This window comes from Hyla sarda, chromosome 11 (genome assembly GCF_029499605.1).
Source record: "Hyla sarda isolate aHylSar1 chromosome 11, aHylSar1.hap1, whole genome shotgun sequence".
NCBI classification, from domain to species: Eukaryota; Metazoa; Chordata; class Amphibia; order Anura; family Hylidae; genus Hyla; species Hyla sarda.
The window spans coordinates 22,823,044-22,839,267 of NC_079199.1; the positions used below are offsets into that span (position 1 = coordinate 22,823,044).

Genomic DNA, 16,224 nt, shown 5'->3' on the forward strand with positions numbered 1-16,224 from the left:
CTCTTCTCTAATCCAGTGGAATCAAACCTATTTCTTTTATCACAGGGCTCCCATTTTGAATTAAACAAGCTCATTAGTTCTAATCAAAAGCTTCGAGATCAAAAACTGGAGTGTCGGCTTCAGATCCAGCTGGTTCTAGGATCCGATGCTCAGCTTCACCAGAGAACGGGATCACAGGAGCCTCCTGGTGGGGCGGGCCGGGAGGGATAGGGAAAACATTGCACGTCTTCACTAGTGCAAGAGGAAAAATCTGTTCGGTAACAGGTATCAGACCTGCCTGTGACTTCAGAGTAGTGATCACAGGTCCGTGCACCGTAATAACTGCGGTGATCTGTGTGTGAATTTATTCCAAGTAGCTTTTATTGGCAGCCGAGGTTACGTCTCTTTGACGGAGCATATCGAGAGAAATAAACGGTGAACATCTTGACCCCGATCGCAACATCTGTACATTAAAAAACTACTAATGGTATAAGGTAATGGTAACACGGTCCAGTTGTTGCCTTCTTGTTTCACTCTAACAGTCCTACATGTAAAAGGATGTACCCAGTGTTCTGAGAACCAGCCATCAAATAGGTTGTGTGGAAACAACAGGACGAGTTGGATTTTTGCTACTTTTAGCTCCACGCCCATGTTTGCATTAGGGCTCCATTTTCTATGAAGGTGGAGGAGGTTAGCGCATGAATCAGACAGGTGCCAATGTACCGGTCAGCTAGTTGTCTCATATCCTGTGGATGGGGAGGAGGGGAGGCCATTACAAGCCTAGTCACCTACTGTGTAATTCTTGTTTTTCCACAGCAACCAATCACAGCACAGCCAACAAGCTCTGGTAAAGTGAAAGCTGAGCTGTGATTGGTTGCTGTGGAAAAATCACTCCACTTTTTCTCTCACACAGTTTGATAAATCTGGGCCTATATCATTACAACATTTAATTGTTATATACAAGAACATGATTAAAGGTTTTTTTGGGGGCATGAAAGTTGCTGTAAATATAAAAAAAGAAGCCATAATAATTGAATAATGTATATACTGCAGTCTTCATATTTACTTTCTATATTAATTACTCATCATTTGTAGGTTCTCTGTTTGTGCTCTTTGTGTCAATTCGTCAGCATCCCTCCCTCCAAAACAGTCTGCTTCTTAAGGGGAATTTTGGAGAAATTTACTCTATTTGTCTTTGCTTAGGGCGCAATTGAATAGAAAAAAAAATTATAATTTGATAGATATATATATATATATATATATATATATATATGTGTTTGTGTGTGTTGGCCCCCCAATACACAGCAATTCTTTGTAAGTGTGTGTGGAAGGGGTGGGGCGAAAAAGAGTGATAATCCATCAGTTTAATTGTCCCCCAAAGCATTGTCAGAACATGCCAGCAGCACATAGGTTAACAAATGACAAGCTCAAAGTCAACAAATGCTTGTAGGGAATAAGATCAATGAACTTTGGTAAATAATGGCATCTGTAAATAGATTTAGTGGCTGTTACTGAGACATGGTCTAATGAGAGTAATGACTGGGACATAACAATCCCAGGGTACTCTTTATATAGAAAAGACAGAGAAGGTATGAAAAGGGGAGGGGTGGCCCTGTATGTGACAGATAGCGCAAAACAGTGGAGCCAACACAGCATCAGCTTGGGTTACGTTGCAGTTTTGTAATCATACAGTAACTCGTTTAAGTCTGATATATATATAGACCTGTTGGTCAAGTAAAAGATAATCTACTTGAAGAAATAGCTAAAATAACACTGAAAGGGAAAGTTAACATTATGGGAGACTTTAATCTTCCTGATGTGAACTGGAAAACCAAAAAAAAGCTATTCTATATTCCCTGCCGGAATTATCTCTACAACAAGCAGTTGGAAGAGCCAATCGGGAAGGTGGCCACTTTAGATTTAGCATTCAAAATGGGGATTTGGTATCGGATAGTGTAGGTAGGTGAAAGCTTGGGATCTAGTGATCACTAGTCAGTGTGCTGTAATATAAGAACAGGCGATCACATCATACAAAAACTAAAGCTTTAGGCCCAGATGTATTAAAGAATGACTACGGTAGAGCTATTTTCCCATGTTTATTTGGGTGGTGGGTAGCGTGCATCTTATTTATTAAGGAGGTGCAGCAGGATGATGAATTTTGCGCAGCTCTGCTGTGGTGGGAAAAGCTCTACCACATACACTTTTTCTAGACGCTTGTGATGGAGGGAAGTAGACACTTTCCTGGGTCCTGAATTTGGCAGGTTAGGTGTTTTTACTTACTTTCACAAAGCTGCCGGGACATTTTTACTTGCATTTTAGACGCTATAATCAAATTTGATTGCGGTGTCTAAGGGGTTAAAGCCAGGCATCACCAATTAGAGATGGGTCCTGATAGCCGCCAGGACCACCCAGCTATGACCCACGCTCAGCTCCTGAGAGCGTGTCATAGAAGGGCAGTGGGACGCTGTCATCCACAAGAGGTTAAAGGGATTATCCAGGAAAAAAAATGTTTATATATCAACTGGCTCCAGAAAGTTAAACAGATTTGTAAATTACTTCTATTAAAAAAATCTTAATCCTTTCAGTACTTATGAGCTGCTGAAGTTGAGTTTTTCTTTTCTGTCTAAGTCCTCTCTGATGACACGTGTCTCGGGAACTGTCCAGAGTAGAAGCAAATCCCCATAGCAAACCTCTCCTACTCTGTGCAGTTACCGAGACAAGCAGAGATGTCAGCAGAGAGCACTGTTGCCAGACAGAAAAGAACAACTCAACTTCAGCAGCTGATAATTATTGGAAGGATTAAGATTTTTTAATAGAAGTAATTTACTAATCAGTTTAACTTTCTGGAGCCAGATGATATAAAAAAAAAGTTTTTTCCTGGAATACCCCTTTAAAGGTTGAATTGTGGAAGGTAGAAGTGATTCCCACGCCTACTGGTAGGTGTTGTAGCTTTGCGCCTAAAAAAGTACCACAAAATAGTGACTTTTGGCAAAAGTCGCAAATGATAAATACGTGATCACTGCATGGTCAAAAAGAAAAAGTTCTACGGGTAGGCAAAAAGAGTGAAACTGTCTATATCAAAAGACGCATAAAAGTCACTAAATATGCTGCTTGTGCCTGAACTGCGCCAAAACATAGACAAAAAAATGCTCTAAAAGCAATGATAAATCTCCCCTTTAGAGTTAAAAAAACCAAAAAGACTTTTCTAAAATTAGATTAGTGGTAAATGAGTCCCTATTAGACTGGAACTGTATCAATGGATTCTAGGAGAAATGGGACTACCTAAAAGTAGCATTATTAAAGGCAACAGATAATTGCTTTAGGCTTGTCATATATACAATTACATACATACACTTACTACAGTATCAGTGGAGGGTTGTCCTCCAGCTATTCCATCAAACTGTTTAAGAATATCAATAGTTTCACATTTACAGCCCACAAATTCAAGTGTGCATATGCTAAGTGTTCTCCATTGTAATTATAAATGAATGGGTTCTTTACGCTCCCTAAAATATAATTTTTGCAAGCACTGTTTTGTTAGGCGGCACCTGAATAAGTTACGACAGGCGCTGCCATCCGTGGGTGACACCATACATCCGGGGAATGCTATAGTGTTGAGCGGCTGATACATCCGGGGAATGCTATAGTGTTGAGCGCCTGATACATCTGGGGAATGCTATAGTGTTGAGCGGCTGATACATCCGGGGAATGCTATAGTGTTGAGCGGCTGATACATCCGGCGAATGCTATAGTGTTGAGCGGCTGATACATCCGGGGAATGCTATAGTGTTGAGCGGCTGATACATCCGGGGAATGCTATAGTGTTGAGTGGCTGATACATCCGGGGAATGCTATAGTGTTGAGCGGCTGATACATCCGGGGAATGCTATAGTGTTGAGCGGCTGATACATCCGGGGAATGCTATAGTGTTGAGCGGCTGATACATCCGGGGAATGCTATAGTGTTGAGCGGCTGATACATCCGGGGAATGCTATAGTGTTGAGCGGCTGGAGGTGCCTGTTGCTATGTCTCCTTGTGCTGAAGGATGGATTATTACAAATTTTATTTTTTGTTTAGTTCAATTTATTAATTTTGTAGAAATAGGAGGCGAGCGCACAGGAAACCGTTTTCTCCCCAAGAAGTCTTCCTAATACGCGCACTACAATTACAATTCGTACAGTGCAAAGTGAAGCTGTTATCCGGCAATTACGGTTTACTTTTGGTAAAATAGGTTTTTAATGCTTCAAGTTATAAAGCCACACAAGTGGTTCTTATTTTTCTAACTTGAGTTTGAATCATGTAGATTTCCCAGAATTTCAATTGCTTAGGGAGTATCGCTTAATGGTAGTCTAAACCTTCACTTTTTAACCCCCCCTGTAAATATCCAAGAAACATATTTAAATGTTAGATTCACATATGGTTACCCTACACTATTACATTACTGTCTAAAGCACAATAAATAACAAATGCTGCCATCACAAGAAGAATTCAAACACATCACCAATGCCTTGCAAATGTGATAGAAAACTTAAAGGGGTACTCCACCCCTAGACATCTTATCCCTATCCAAAGGAACCCCCCCCCCCTGCGATCTCTCCTGCAGCACTCCGTGTCATCTGTTGCACAGAGCAACTTTGCTCCGTGCCTGATGACGGGCGATAAAGGGGCCGGAGTATTGTTACGTCACGTCCCCACCCCTCATGACGTGTCACCCCACCCCCTCAATGCAAGTCTATGGGAGGGGGCATGGCAGCCACCACGCCCACTCACATAGACTTGTATTGAGGGGGCGGGGCGTGACTTCACATGGGGGAGGGGCAGTTATGTCAAGATACTCCGGCCCCTGTGTCACCCGTCATCAGGCACGGAGCGAAGTTGCTCTGTGCAGCAGATGACACGGGGTGCTGCAGGAGAGATCACGGGGACCCTCGCGATCAGACATCTTATCCCTTATCCTTTGGATGTCTAGAGGCGGAGTATCCCTTTAAAGGGAACCTGACCAGTGTCCCTGTCATTTAAACATTTTTTGGAAATGTCAAGTGAAAAGTTTTGATCGATCCGGGTCTGGGTGTTCCGACCATCTTGCTGCAGGGGATAGACTTACTATAGACTCCATCTCCTTTAGTGGGACATAGAATGCAACAAGCTGAAGAGAGAAGCTCTCAGCAGCGCACTTCTCCTGGCTTATTCTATTAATCGATGTGAAGGGGGCCATTGTTTAAAACCTTTATTTTTTTGTTTTTTAAATGGCAGGGACACTTTAAGTAGTATATACCAGAAGACAAAGAGTGGCACTCACCAGATTCCTGTGCAGACAGTAACTTCTTTTGTTGAAGGTGCGGTGTGCAGATCATACAAAGCAGGGGAGCTTGGACGCCTTCGGCATCCAATCTCCCCTGCTTTGTATGATCTGCATACTGCACCCTCAATAAAATAGGTTACTCTTTGCACAGGAATCTGGTGAGTTCCACCCTTCATTTATATTCTGGTATACTGGATGTCAGCGCTTTGTGCATTTTCATGGAGTCGAGCATCCCAGCAGATTGATGAGCTTCACTAACCTCAACCGTAGCAGAGTCACTATTTACACCTTGTCAGCTATCTGCCCCTTAATGGTGTCTGCTGTGCCGAACACTCTTTCTTCTGAATAGTTCTAACACTTTAAGTTGAATCAATATAAGTCTTTGTGTAGACCTCATTTATGGCCCAGGTGTGGAACTTCACCACTTCCACTATAGACAACTATTAGTAAAATGCTCTAGCTGTAGTTCATTTATAGGAACATAATCAGACACTCACGGTTAGATGATTCATTCTTGTATTATTTATTCCAAAATTCCAAAGGTTCTGTAATATACACAGCTTTAAAGATGTATAAGCAGCATAAAATCCACGCTAGCAGGGGTCTAATCACACTAGTTGGAAGGCATCAGGGTCTGGCACGATGTTTCGGGGGAACGCCCCCTTACTCACGCATTCGTAAGGGAGCGTTCCCCCGAAATGTCGTGTCAGACCCTGATGGCTCCCGACTAGTGTGCTTAGACCCCTGCTAGCTTGGATTTTATGCTGCTTATACATTTTTAAAGCTGTGTATATTACAGAACCTTTGGAATTTTGGAATAAAGAATACAAGAATGAATCCTCTAACCGTGAGTGTCTGAATATGTTCTTATAAATGAACTACAGCTCAAGCATTTTAGTAATAGTTAACAATTTAAGTTGTGCTGCCTTCACTGACGGTAACAAAGCCTAGATAACCTACATCCGAAAGCAAGTGGTGCGAGGCCACAAAAGAGTCACCACCGTCTCTGACCGACAGATCTCTCACTATCACTGCATTGGGACACATCTGTCAGTCAACTGTAGGTGGGTGGGGGCAGCAGAAAGCAAGTGTGACTCTCCTGTACGAGTACTGCCTGGTTTTGGGTGTACGATGTCTAAACCTACACTACAACCCCGCTCACGGAAAATAGCATATGTCCCTATGTTATGGTGCCCTCAGCATGGGCACAATGTATAACGGCTAGAAAAATGTTGGCTTTAAAGCAAGACCAGGATTGGTGGTGTAGCCAAAATCCAGCCTAAACTACGACAGGTTGATTTTTATACATGGAATGATGAGCTCTGTAATAAAAAAAAAAATTAGATTTTGGTGGGTGATGCCCAGCTATTGCTTGGTCTCTTTTGGTGATTTTGTAGATGTTTGTGATATATATAAATGTTGCAAGCCTTGGTCTGTTATTTAAACAACGCTTTTGTGTGTATATCTCTGCTTGGATGGGAGTTACATAAAGGTGGACATGGCTGTCAATAGTACGTTAAGGCATCAGCAGTTGACAGGTTATTGGATATTAGGAAATATATAGGGTTAAGGGGTATTCTTTCTTTTTTTTAAGGAGTGTAATCCCTGTATTTTATAGGTTGTTACTTTTTCTATTTTCCAGCTTAAAACCTGATTTTTGGTCTCTACAACTCTAGTCCTTTCGGTAAAAAATACAAATTATTTATGATTATATTTTTTTATACAATTTTTTTTACATTAAAATCAGATACTGATAGGTATCATTTTCTTCTTATTGGTCTTTATTTGCGGACTGTACATTCTTTTATTCTATTTTCTGTGAAAAAGAAGTTGAGTTAACCACAAGCCTTGTGTTTCCATTTCCGCGTGGATTGAGCCCGGTGTCGGTTCACTAAACTGGAGTTCAAATGAATTTACGGATCCAGCTACGCTGTAGATTGTTCCGAGATGCCTTCATTGTAGTAGCAGTAAACTCACAGACAATGAACATCAGCCCACTCCCAACGTGTTTACAAGTCGTGTGATTCTTTCATCATGTGAGTCAAGGAATACTAATGAAGAATTAGAGGAAAACGTGCTAACATACAGACACACATGGTGTTTTTTTGGCTTTTTTTTTTAACCACCTATAGAAGTCTATTGAAGGAAAAATTGCATAATTTCTTGAAACCACCCGACATACACAAAGCATGCTGCCATTTAAAAAAAACTGCCACAGGGCCAAAATACGCCACTAAAGGGTAAATAAACACTTTTTTTCCCCTACAAGAATGTAGTGTCTGTTTTCAGCCAGAAGGGGTAGGACTGGAAGTATGAGGCTTTTATTGAGGTTTTAACTTATTCCATATGGTCAATATTTTTTTTGACTTGTATCTTATATATTAACTCATTTAATCAATTTTTTAAGTTATCTAAATAATGTTCATGCTAAGATCTGAGCTCTTTAGAACCCTGCTCTGGCCATCAATTTTGCTATGTGTCAGGTCTTCATTGGCCAGTGTGATGGTGACAGAGGAGTCTGACATCGTAACCTTGCCCTGGTGATGTGCCACCAACTTTGCAATGTGTTGGGTCTTCATTTGCCAGAGGGATGGTAGCAGAGGAGTCTGACAACATAAACTTGCCCTGGCAATGAGCTATTAACTTTGATATGTATCGGGTCTTTGTTGGCCAGTGTGATGGTGGTAGAGGAATCTGACACCATAAGCTTGCCCTGATCATATGCTATCAACTTTGCTATATGTTGGGTCTGCGTTGGCCAGTGTAATGGTGGCAAAGGAGTCTGACACCGTAACCTTGCCCAGGGAATGTGCTATCAAGTGGCCAGTGTGATGTGGTAGAGGAATCTAACACTGTAATCTTGCTATGGTCATATGCTACCAACTTTGCTATATGTTGGGTCTTCCTTGGCCAGTGTGATGGTGGTAGAGAAATCTAACACCGTAACCTTGCCCTGGTCATATGCTATCAACTTTGCTATGTGTCATGTCTTTGTTGGCTAGTGTGATGGTAGCAAAGGAGTATGACATCTTACCCTGGCAATGTGCTATTAACTCTGCTATGTGTACGGTCTTCGTTGGTCAGTGTGATGGTGGCAGAGTAATAAGACACCAAAACCTTGTGCTTTAAATTGTGCTATGTGTCGGATCTTCGTTGGCCTGTATGATGGTGTTAGAGGACTCTAACACCGTCACCTTGCCCTGGTCAACTTTGCTATGTGTCATGTATTTGTTGGCCAGTGTGATGGTAGCAAAGGAGTCTGACACCTTACCCTTGCCCTGGCAATGTGTTATCAACTTTGCTATGTGTAGGGTCTTCGCTGGCAAGTGTGATGTTAGCAGAGTAGTCAGACACCATAACCTTGCCCGGGCCATGTGCTATAAACTTTGCTATGTGTCGAGTCTTCGTTGGCCAGTGTGATGGTGGCTGATTTAGAGGAATCAGACACACTACCATCTAGTCTATATAAACTGTGTGTCAGCATTCAATGTGTGAGTTCCGTATAGGTGGCATTAACATAGTAAATGATTTCCACAAAAAATAGTTAATACTTTCTACCAAAGAGGTCTACTGAGTACTAACATTTTTAAGTAAAGCCGGTCAATTGCTACTTTGTGACAGAAAAGGTAGTGCTAAGCCGTGGTGGCAGGAAATAGGTTAATAAGCAGTCTGCATGCGCCAGCTCTGTGTAAATGCAGTGCGTTGTGTGTGTATATTTCCTGGGGCTGTATCTTTTTGCCTTTCTTGTCTCTCTCTGTCTGCTCTCTCTCTGTCAGTACACCCAGTGGATTAACAGACTATTGAGGATTCTCTTTTAAAAGGAGCTCTTTTAAAAGGGTCAGATAAAGAGAGAGAGAGAGCGAGAGCAGAAGAGAGAGAGACTGTCAAAATGAGCCTTAGACAAAGATTTATTATAAACGATTTAAAGGGCTTAATGTATGTATCCCCAATGAGGCCTCGCAGCTATGAGAGGAGAGAGATGGATTGTGAAAGACGGCTGAGCGGAGGAGGGAGGGGGGACGGTTTCGCTGTTGCGCCCTCTAACACCCTTTTACACACACATACACACACAACATGAGCTCGAAAATGCATTCAATATTTCAGAACAGGAATTGTCCATGTGTCACAGTAAAGGCCGCTAAGAACAGATGAGGCATGTATCTAAGGAAGGCTACATATGCTGCAGGTGTTTTTTGGCTCAAGCGAAGAATTTCTTTTAATTCTTAATAGTGGCTTGACTGAAAATGTGATCCCCACCACTCCGCACCTTCTGGTTTCCTTCTCGATACATGAAAGTGCCTGTTAAACCAATCACTGTCTAAGGAAGGTCACCGGCTCAACCAGCATTTCCTTGAATTCAAACATCACCAGGAAGTGATGTGAACGGTGGGCACGGGGCATCATCGGAATGGTGGTGGATCACGACAGAAGAGTACAACTCTTTTTATTTAAGAATAAAAAACAAATCAATCACTGGACAACCTCTTTAAGGACTTCTTCCTAATGTTTGCAAAACTCCAACTGATTACTGATGTACTGAGCGTGATTCTGATACCATATGTAATGAGTGTGGTCCTAATACTGTATATTAGTGTTTCCCAACCAGTGTACCTTTGGCTATTGCAAAACTATAATGCCCAGCATGCCCAGACATACTTGAAGTTTAAGTATTGCAACAGCTGTAAGCCCACTGGTTGGGAGACACTAGTATACAGTAAAGTGCACTGTTTGATGATCGATTCACGTAAAAATTCTTTTAGTATATGATACATCTGTACGAGTCTATGTTCTTTATAATAGATAACCTACTAAACAAGTTACAAATAAGGCTAGGTTCACATCTGCATTAAAGGCTTTGTTCAGGGCCTCTTCGCAGAATCAATTCATCAAGCTGCACGGATACCAACAGACCCCATTGACTTTAATGTGACCCATTGGGTTTCTGTTTAGTGTCCGTTATTTACAGGATTATAATCACACCAAAAAAGTGCATGCTTTTTTATGTCTGGTTATTTAACTAGATTATGCAATGGAGGTCCTTATTGGAGCCTCCAAAAGATACTCGGACAAAGCCATTTTATTCTATAAACATATTTGTATGCTGCAACCAACTCAGGTGATCAAGTACTTTTCTCTATCACTGCATCGTCTCCTTTTCAGACAGACATATATGAGATAGATAGATGTTGTTAACACTTCATGGAGGTCGAGAGGCTGTAATGGAATGTAGGGTGGATGTTCACACAAGCTCATTCCCTGTGTAACGTAAATTTTCATTTTTAATCATTACTTTTCATTGTTTCTTTATCCTCATTACACATAATCCTCCTTGGACCTTTTAAATGTATTTAAAAATCCCCAGGTCTCTACAGGACAGCGCTCCTGACTGGGTTGGTTCTGTCTCATCCTACGTGGTTTCTCGCTGTTAAGACTGAACATGAATAAAACTGAACTTGTCATTTTCCCTCCTTCTGATTTCATTCCTCTGCCTGACATAGCAGTCATTGTGGAGAACACTGAATCTTCTCCACTCCCCCTTCACGCCTGCTACATCTTAGACTCTCATTCTGAGCTGCATGCTGTCATGACTATTGGTTGTCTCAAGCAAAAATGGGTATTCTGGCATTTGTTAAAAATTCATATGTTACTGGAGCTGTGCACACGTTATAATAATAATAATTATATATATATATATATATATATATATATATATATATATACACACACACACTTCCCTAGCCCTTGTAATGGGTCATGGCAGGTGGTGGATCCTCTGGGCCTCTGTAGATGATGACGTGAACCGTGCCAGGGAGCGGAGTCTAAGGTGCCGCTGGGACGGTCTTGCGGCGGCAGGTGGCACCCAGATCGCTACCCCTGGCACGACTCGTCCACACAGGTTGCTGGGATGTGGCGTGGCACCAAAGGAAACTGGCAAGACAAGGTCAAGGTAGCAGTAGGTCAGGGCAGGTGGCACAGGTACAGGATCAGGTAACGGAACAATGATCAGGTACACGGATATCAGGAACGCAGTATGATTTCTGTAGGGCACAAGGCAACAAAGATCTGGCAGGGATTCAAGGGAGGAGCAAGTACTTATAACAAGAGCACAGGTGAATACACTTAATTAAATGAGTACTGGCCCTTTAAATGTAAGAGCTCCGGCGCTTGCGCGCCCTAGGAGGCAGGGGCACACGTGTCGGGGCTGCGGGAACAGAAAGACCAGCGAGGTGAGTGACGGGCTGGGATTCGCATGTGGGCGCATCCTGCAATGCGAATCCCAGCCCTGCCGGCAGCGGGGACATGACAAGAGAGCGCTCACCCCCAGCATGTCTGGCCGGAGCGCAGATGTTACAGCCCTGGTGCCCGCTGCTCCCTTTTGGTCTTTTTTCTGATACAAGCACCCAGTGCAGGACCTGCCCCCTCAGCCAATCACTGACCACAGTGATGTCCTGTCTTGGCCGGTGAGGCAGCAGCTCCTACACCCAGCGCTCATATTGGAAGCAGGAAGGACTTTATCATTGTATGTGTAAATCAATGTATTTTTCCTGCAATTCACACACAGTAATTTGCTCAGGATTTTTAAGAAAAAAATCAGAAGTGGAATCAACACAAAAAAAAAAGGCTGGAAATCTTTCCATTATACCGTAGTTTTTCTCAAAGTCAGTTCCACTCCTGGTTTTGATAAAATACTGGCCTAAATACTGACAAAAATACTAATGTTAAAATAGCCTTACAGATCTCTCCAAATTTCTAAGTTTAGCTTAAGTAACAAACATCATTGATTTCCTAACCATTACGCATTGTCAGGTCTTTATTGCGGTCTTGATTTAGCTTTATTCCTTACTGACATCTCCCGGATTTCGCTTGCAATGCACCAATTCCCCGGGTCCCTATATCTGTCTCCAGTCATCTGCGTAAGCTACATATGTCTAGTCTATCCAGGGTAAGTAAATCTACTGCATTGTTTTTTTTTTTAACAATGTTAGTTAATCTCATCCTTTTTATTTTTTTACATTTAAATGTAATCTTAAAAAGTAAACAGAGTTAACAGGGTTTTCAAGAGGCAAAAAAGTACAAATGTACATTGGATAATGTAGTGTTTCCCAACCAGTGTGCCTCCAGCTGTTGCAAAACTACAACTCTCAGCATTCCCGGACATACAACAGCATTAGGCACTCTGGTTGGAGAAAACTAAGATACAGCATCAGGACCACACTTATTACATAGGGTATCAGAACCGTGCTCAGTACATGAGGTATCAGAACCACACTCATTACATGGGGTATCAGAACTACAATCTTTAAATACCATATGAGGACCTCATTAGTACATGAGGAATCAGAACCACACGCTACATACGGTATCAGGACCACATTGAGTACATGAGGTATCAGAACCATACTCGTTACATAAGGAATCAGAAACATGCTTATAACATAGAGAGCCTTCAATGCAGATGTGAACCTAGCCTTATAGATGTATTATGTACCGAAATAATTTTGACAGTGTACTTTACTAAACAGAAGAAATGTTTCCCAACCAGAGCCAAAGGCTGTCCAGGCATGCTGGGAGCATCCTGCTCGAGGCACACTGGTTGGGAAACAATGGTATAATGTCATTGTGAAACTAGACTACAGACTATCCTTGGAGTATTCATGAGCTGACATACATCACATCTCACGTGGTTCTCGCCATATAACTGGTCCCCAACCATGTAGTCATTTATGTTATTAATAATGTGGAGGAGTTGAGTAACTTAGGTAAAATCCCATTCATGTCTGACACTTCCCTTAGGGAACAGGAGGGTTAAATTAAACTGATCGAGCAGTGCATTAACCTCCCCCCCAGCAATCCCAATGTGTTTTGGATGGTTCTATCCATTCTGTCTAACGAAAAGCTCTGATACCCGCCTGTCACGTCTAATCTTAAAAAAAAAAAAAATTGAAAGGAACAAATTAATATGCAAATTTCATCAGCTTTGCAATAAAAATGTCCTTGGAAAAAAAAATGCAGAATAAAAAAAAGAAGAGGAAAGGAAAAAAAAAAGAGAAGGTACAGGACCCGTGAGGTTTGGGGTTTGAATTATCACGGCCTCTGGATCCGGGATGTTGTTCGGAGAGAGAAGAGAGAAAAGGCCCGTTAGGAAATCAGGGAGGAGATCTGACTGGGAAATAATTACGATAAAGAAAAAAATGTGCGCATGCAGGCAGAATAAATGGTTCGCCTCCTCACAAGGTCTCCGCTGCATTCTATTCACTCAGAATTATCAGGATATGTATAGTGGGGGGGCCTTTATGGACAATTTAGCCTCTGTAGAAGGGAAAAGTTTGGTAGAATGGTGTACGGTTGTAAGGGATTTCATATATAGCCTATAAAGTGATTCAGTCACTGACTAAGGCTGGGTTCACATCATGTTTTTCCGCATACGGGCGGCATACGGCTGGGGGGGGGGGGGCTAAAAACTTGCGCTTCCGCATCCCTGCCGTATGCCGCTCGTATGTAATTCATTTCAATGAGCCGACCTGAGTGAACCGGTCGGCTCATTTTTCCTCGTATGCGGTTTTCTACCGGACCTAAAACCGTGGTTGACTCCGGTCGGTTCACTGAAATGAATTACATACGGGCGGCATACGGCAGGGATACGGGAGCGCAAGTTTTTAGCTCCCCCCAGCCGTATGCGCTCCCGTATGGGGAAAAACGTGATGTGAACCCAGCCTAACCCCTCCATTATACTGTAATGACACATTGACATGATACATGTTAGCCTAACTTCCCATTGCCATTGTGCTCCGGCCCAATCTGGGTCTGTTTGGCTCTTTTTTTTTTTTTGCACCGAAAGAACACAACTGACACTGCCGGGTCCCTACGGATCCCATTGACTTGAATGAGGACCACTGGGAATCCGGAATTTTACAGGAATTGAGCGGAGAAAAAATTGGACATAGAGGACTTTTTTCTCCAATCAACTCCCGTCCTTCTGACAGACTGACCAGCAGAGCTTTCTTTACCGGAGCACAATGGCAATGTGAACGAGCCCTTAGGCTCTGCTCACACTTTGGTGCTGGAAACATTTTCTGGGGTTTATGCCTTTTCTTACAGTGTGAATAGATAACAGATGTCATTGGGGTCCAGTGGTGACTGGAGAGTTATCTATATGAGCCAATACACTAGTGTAAACACAACCTTGGAGTTATCCAGCTAATAAAACTTATCCCCTATACACAGAATAGTGAATAAGTGTCTAATCGCGGGGGGGGGGGGGGGGGGGGTGTCTGACTTCTATGATCCCCAGCGATCTCCAGAATCGGGCACTTCTCTCCCCACTTTGGGCTCCAGTACCCACCTTCTGAGAAGTACTAGTCTTGATAGTGACAACCCGCTAAGACAATCACTAGCTGAAGCGGGACAATGATGTGGCCTTTGACTGGCTGATAGGGGGCAGGGCTGGGGTTGTTGTTTCATCTGCGATGAGACACTTATACTGTGGATAGGGGATACATTTTATTTGGGCTTTTCGAACGCTTGACTGAGAGCTAATGTGATCTGAATGGAGGCAGGAGAGATAAGCTACTCTCAGACTCCTCTTCGAGAGTTTGGCAATTGAAATTTAAAACACCCAGCAACACTTCTCTCCCCCAAAATCATCTGTTGGAGAGAGGACCACATAAACATTACAAAGTCGACTGAAACAAATGAGATAGGCCAACTTTTTGCAATGTGTGTGGGGGCCTTAGGGTAGGGTCAAATATAGCACATACACAGCAGGTTTTTCCACAGCTGAAATTCCGCTTGCGGAACAAGCAACAGAGGTAAGGCTAAGTTCACACAGTTTTTGTGCTCCGACCTGTTCTGGTTTTGGTTCATCTTTTTTTTTTTTTTGTTACGCTGAATGGATTCTGGCAATGGGATTCCAGTGTACACTACGGAATTTTTCATGCCAAAAAAAATTCTGACGCCAAAAGAATGATCTTGCAAATTTTTTTGGCGGAATCTGCCTGGAATACATTGCCGCCTATGGGGACGTCAATGTACAAGTGATCGTAGCGCAGACTGATTCAGTTGGTGCTGGCTGCACGTGAAATTTCCGGACGGAAAAAATTCCATAGTGTGAACCTAGCCTTACCATGGGCTCTGCGCTGCCTATAGTATGGTTGTGGTCTTACAAACTTCTGTATGTAGACACATACAAGTCCAAGTCACTGTATGCACTAGTGTTTCCCAACCAGGGTGCCTCCAGCTGTAACAAAACTACAATTCCCAGCATGCTGCGAGTTGTAGTTTGTTGAGAAACGCTGGTCTGCACAGAAGACACATGCCAGGCAGCAAGTCTTATGCAAACAAACATTCCTATTTACACACAGGCTTGCAGGCTATTATACCCGCAAACCCTGACATTTACCACATTGCAGGTGTGGCGAGGTTGAGTTTAACCGCATAAACACCCTTTAAGTAGGCTGTCATATTTCTTGTCAGAGGGGGCCCTTTTCTCCGCCAGAGACTCCGCCGCTATCTCTCGTCTCTGTAATTGAATTGCTAGCGAGCCACAAGAGACAAGCGGCAGGCAACACTGTGAAAGAAGGGGAGAACGCTGGTGCGGAAGAAAGGAGGAGAGAGCGAATGAAAACAATATGGAAATGTATATGAGGGGACAAAGAAGAAGAAGAGATACCGGGAGATAATATGGAGAAGAAGGAGTAAACGAACCGGGCAAGATAGGGAAAGATGGGCGGGATGGAGAACGGCATCATCCTAGAGAACGGGACAACCAGGGAAGAATGGAAGAGTGACGTCCGGAATAAATTATGGAAAAGTAATGGGGGCAAAGAATGTCGTCCAATTCATTGTGACAGTCAATGATGAGAAAAGAAGGGTAACAAGGAAAGTAGTAAAACAGAGTGGAAGAGATGGGGGTAACAATAACAGGGGTGTGGAAATAAAAATTT

The 16,224-nt window shown here is 42.7% G+C and overlaps 1 protein-coding gene across 10 annotated transcripts in view; it reads right to left on the reverse strand.

The window, feature by feature from the left end:
• The window catches only part of NPAS3 (neuronal PAS domain protein 3), a 464,246-nt gene that overhangs the window by 46,741 nt on the left and 401,281 nt on the right, over window positions 1-16,224 (reverse strand). The gene's annotated exons all lie outside the window — the stretch shown is intronic.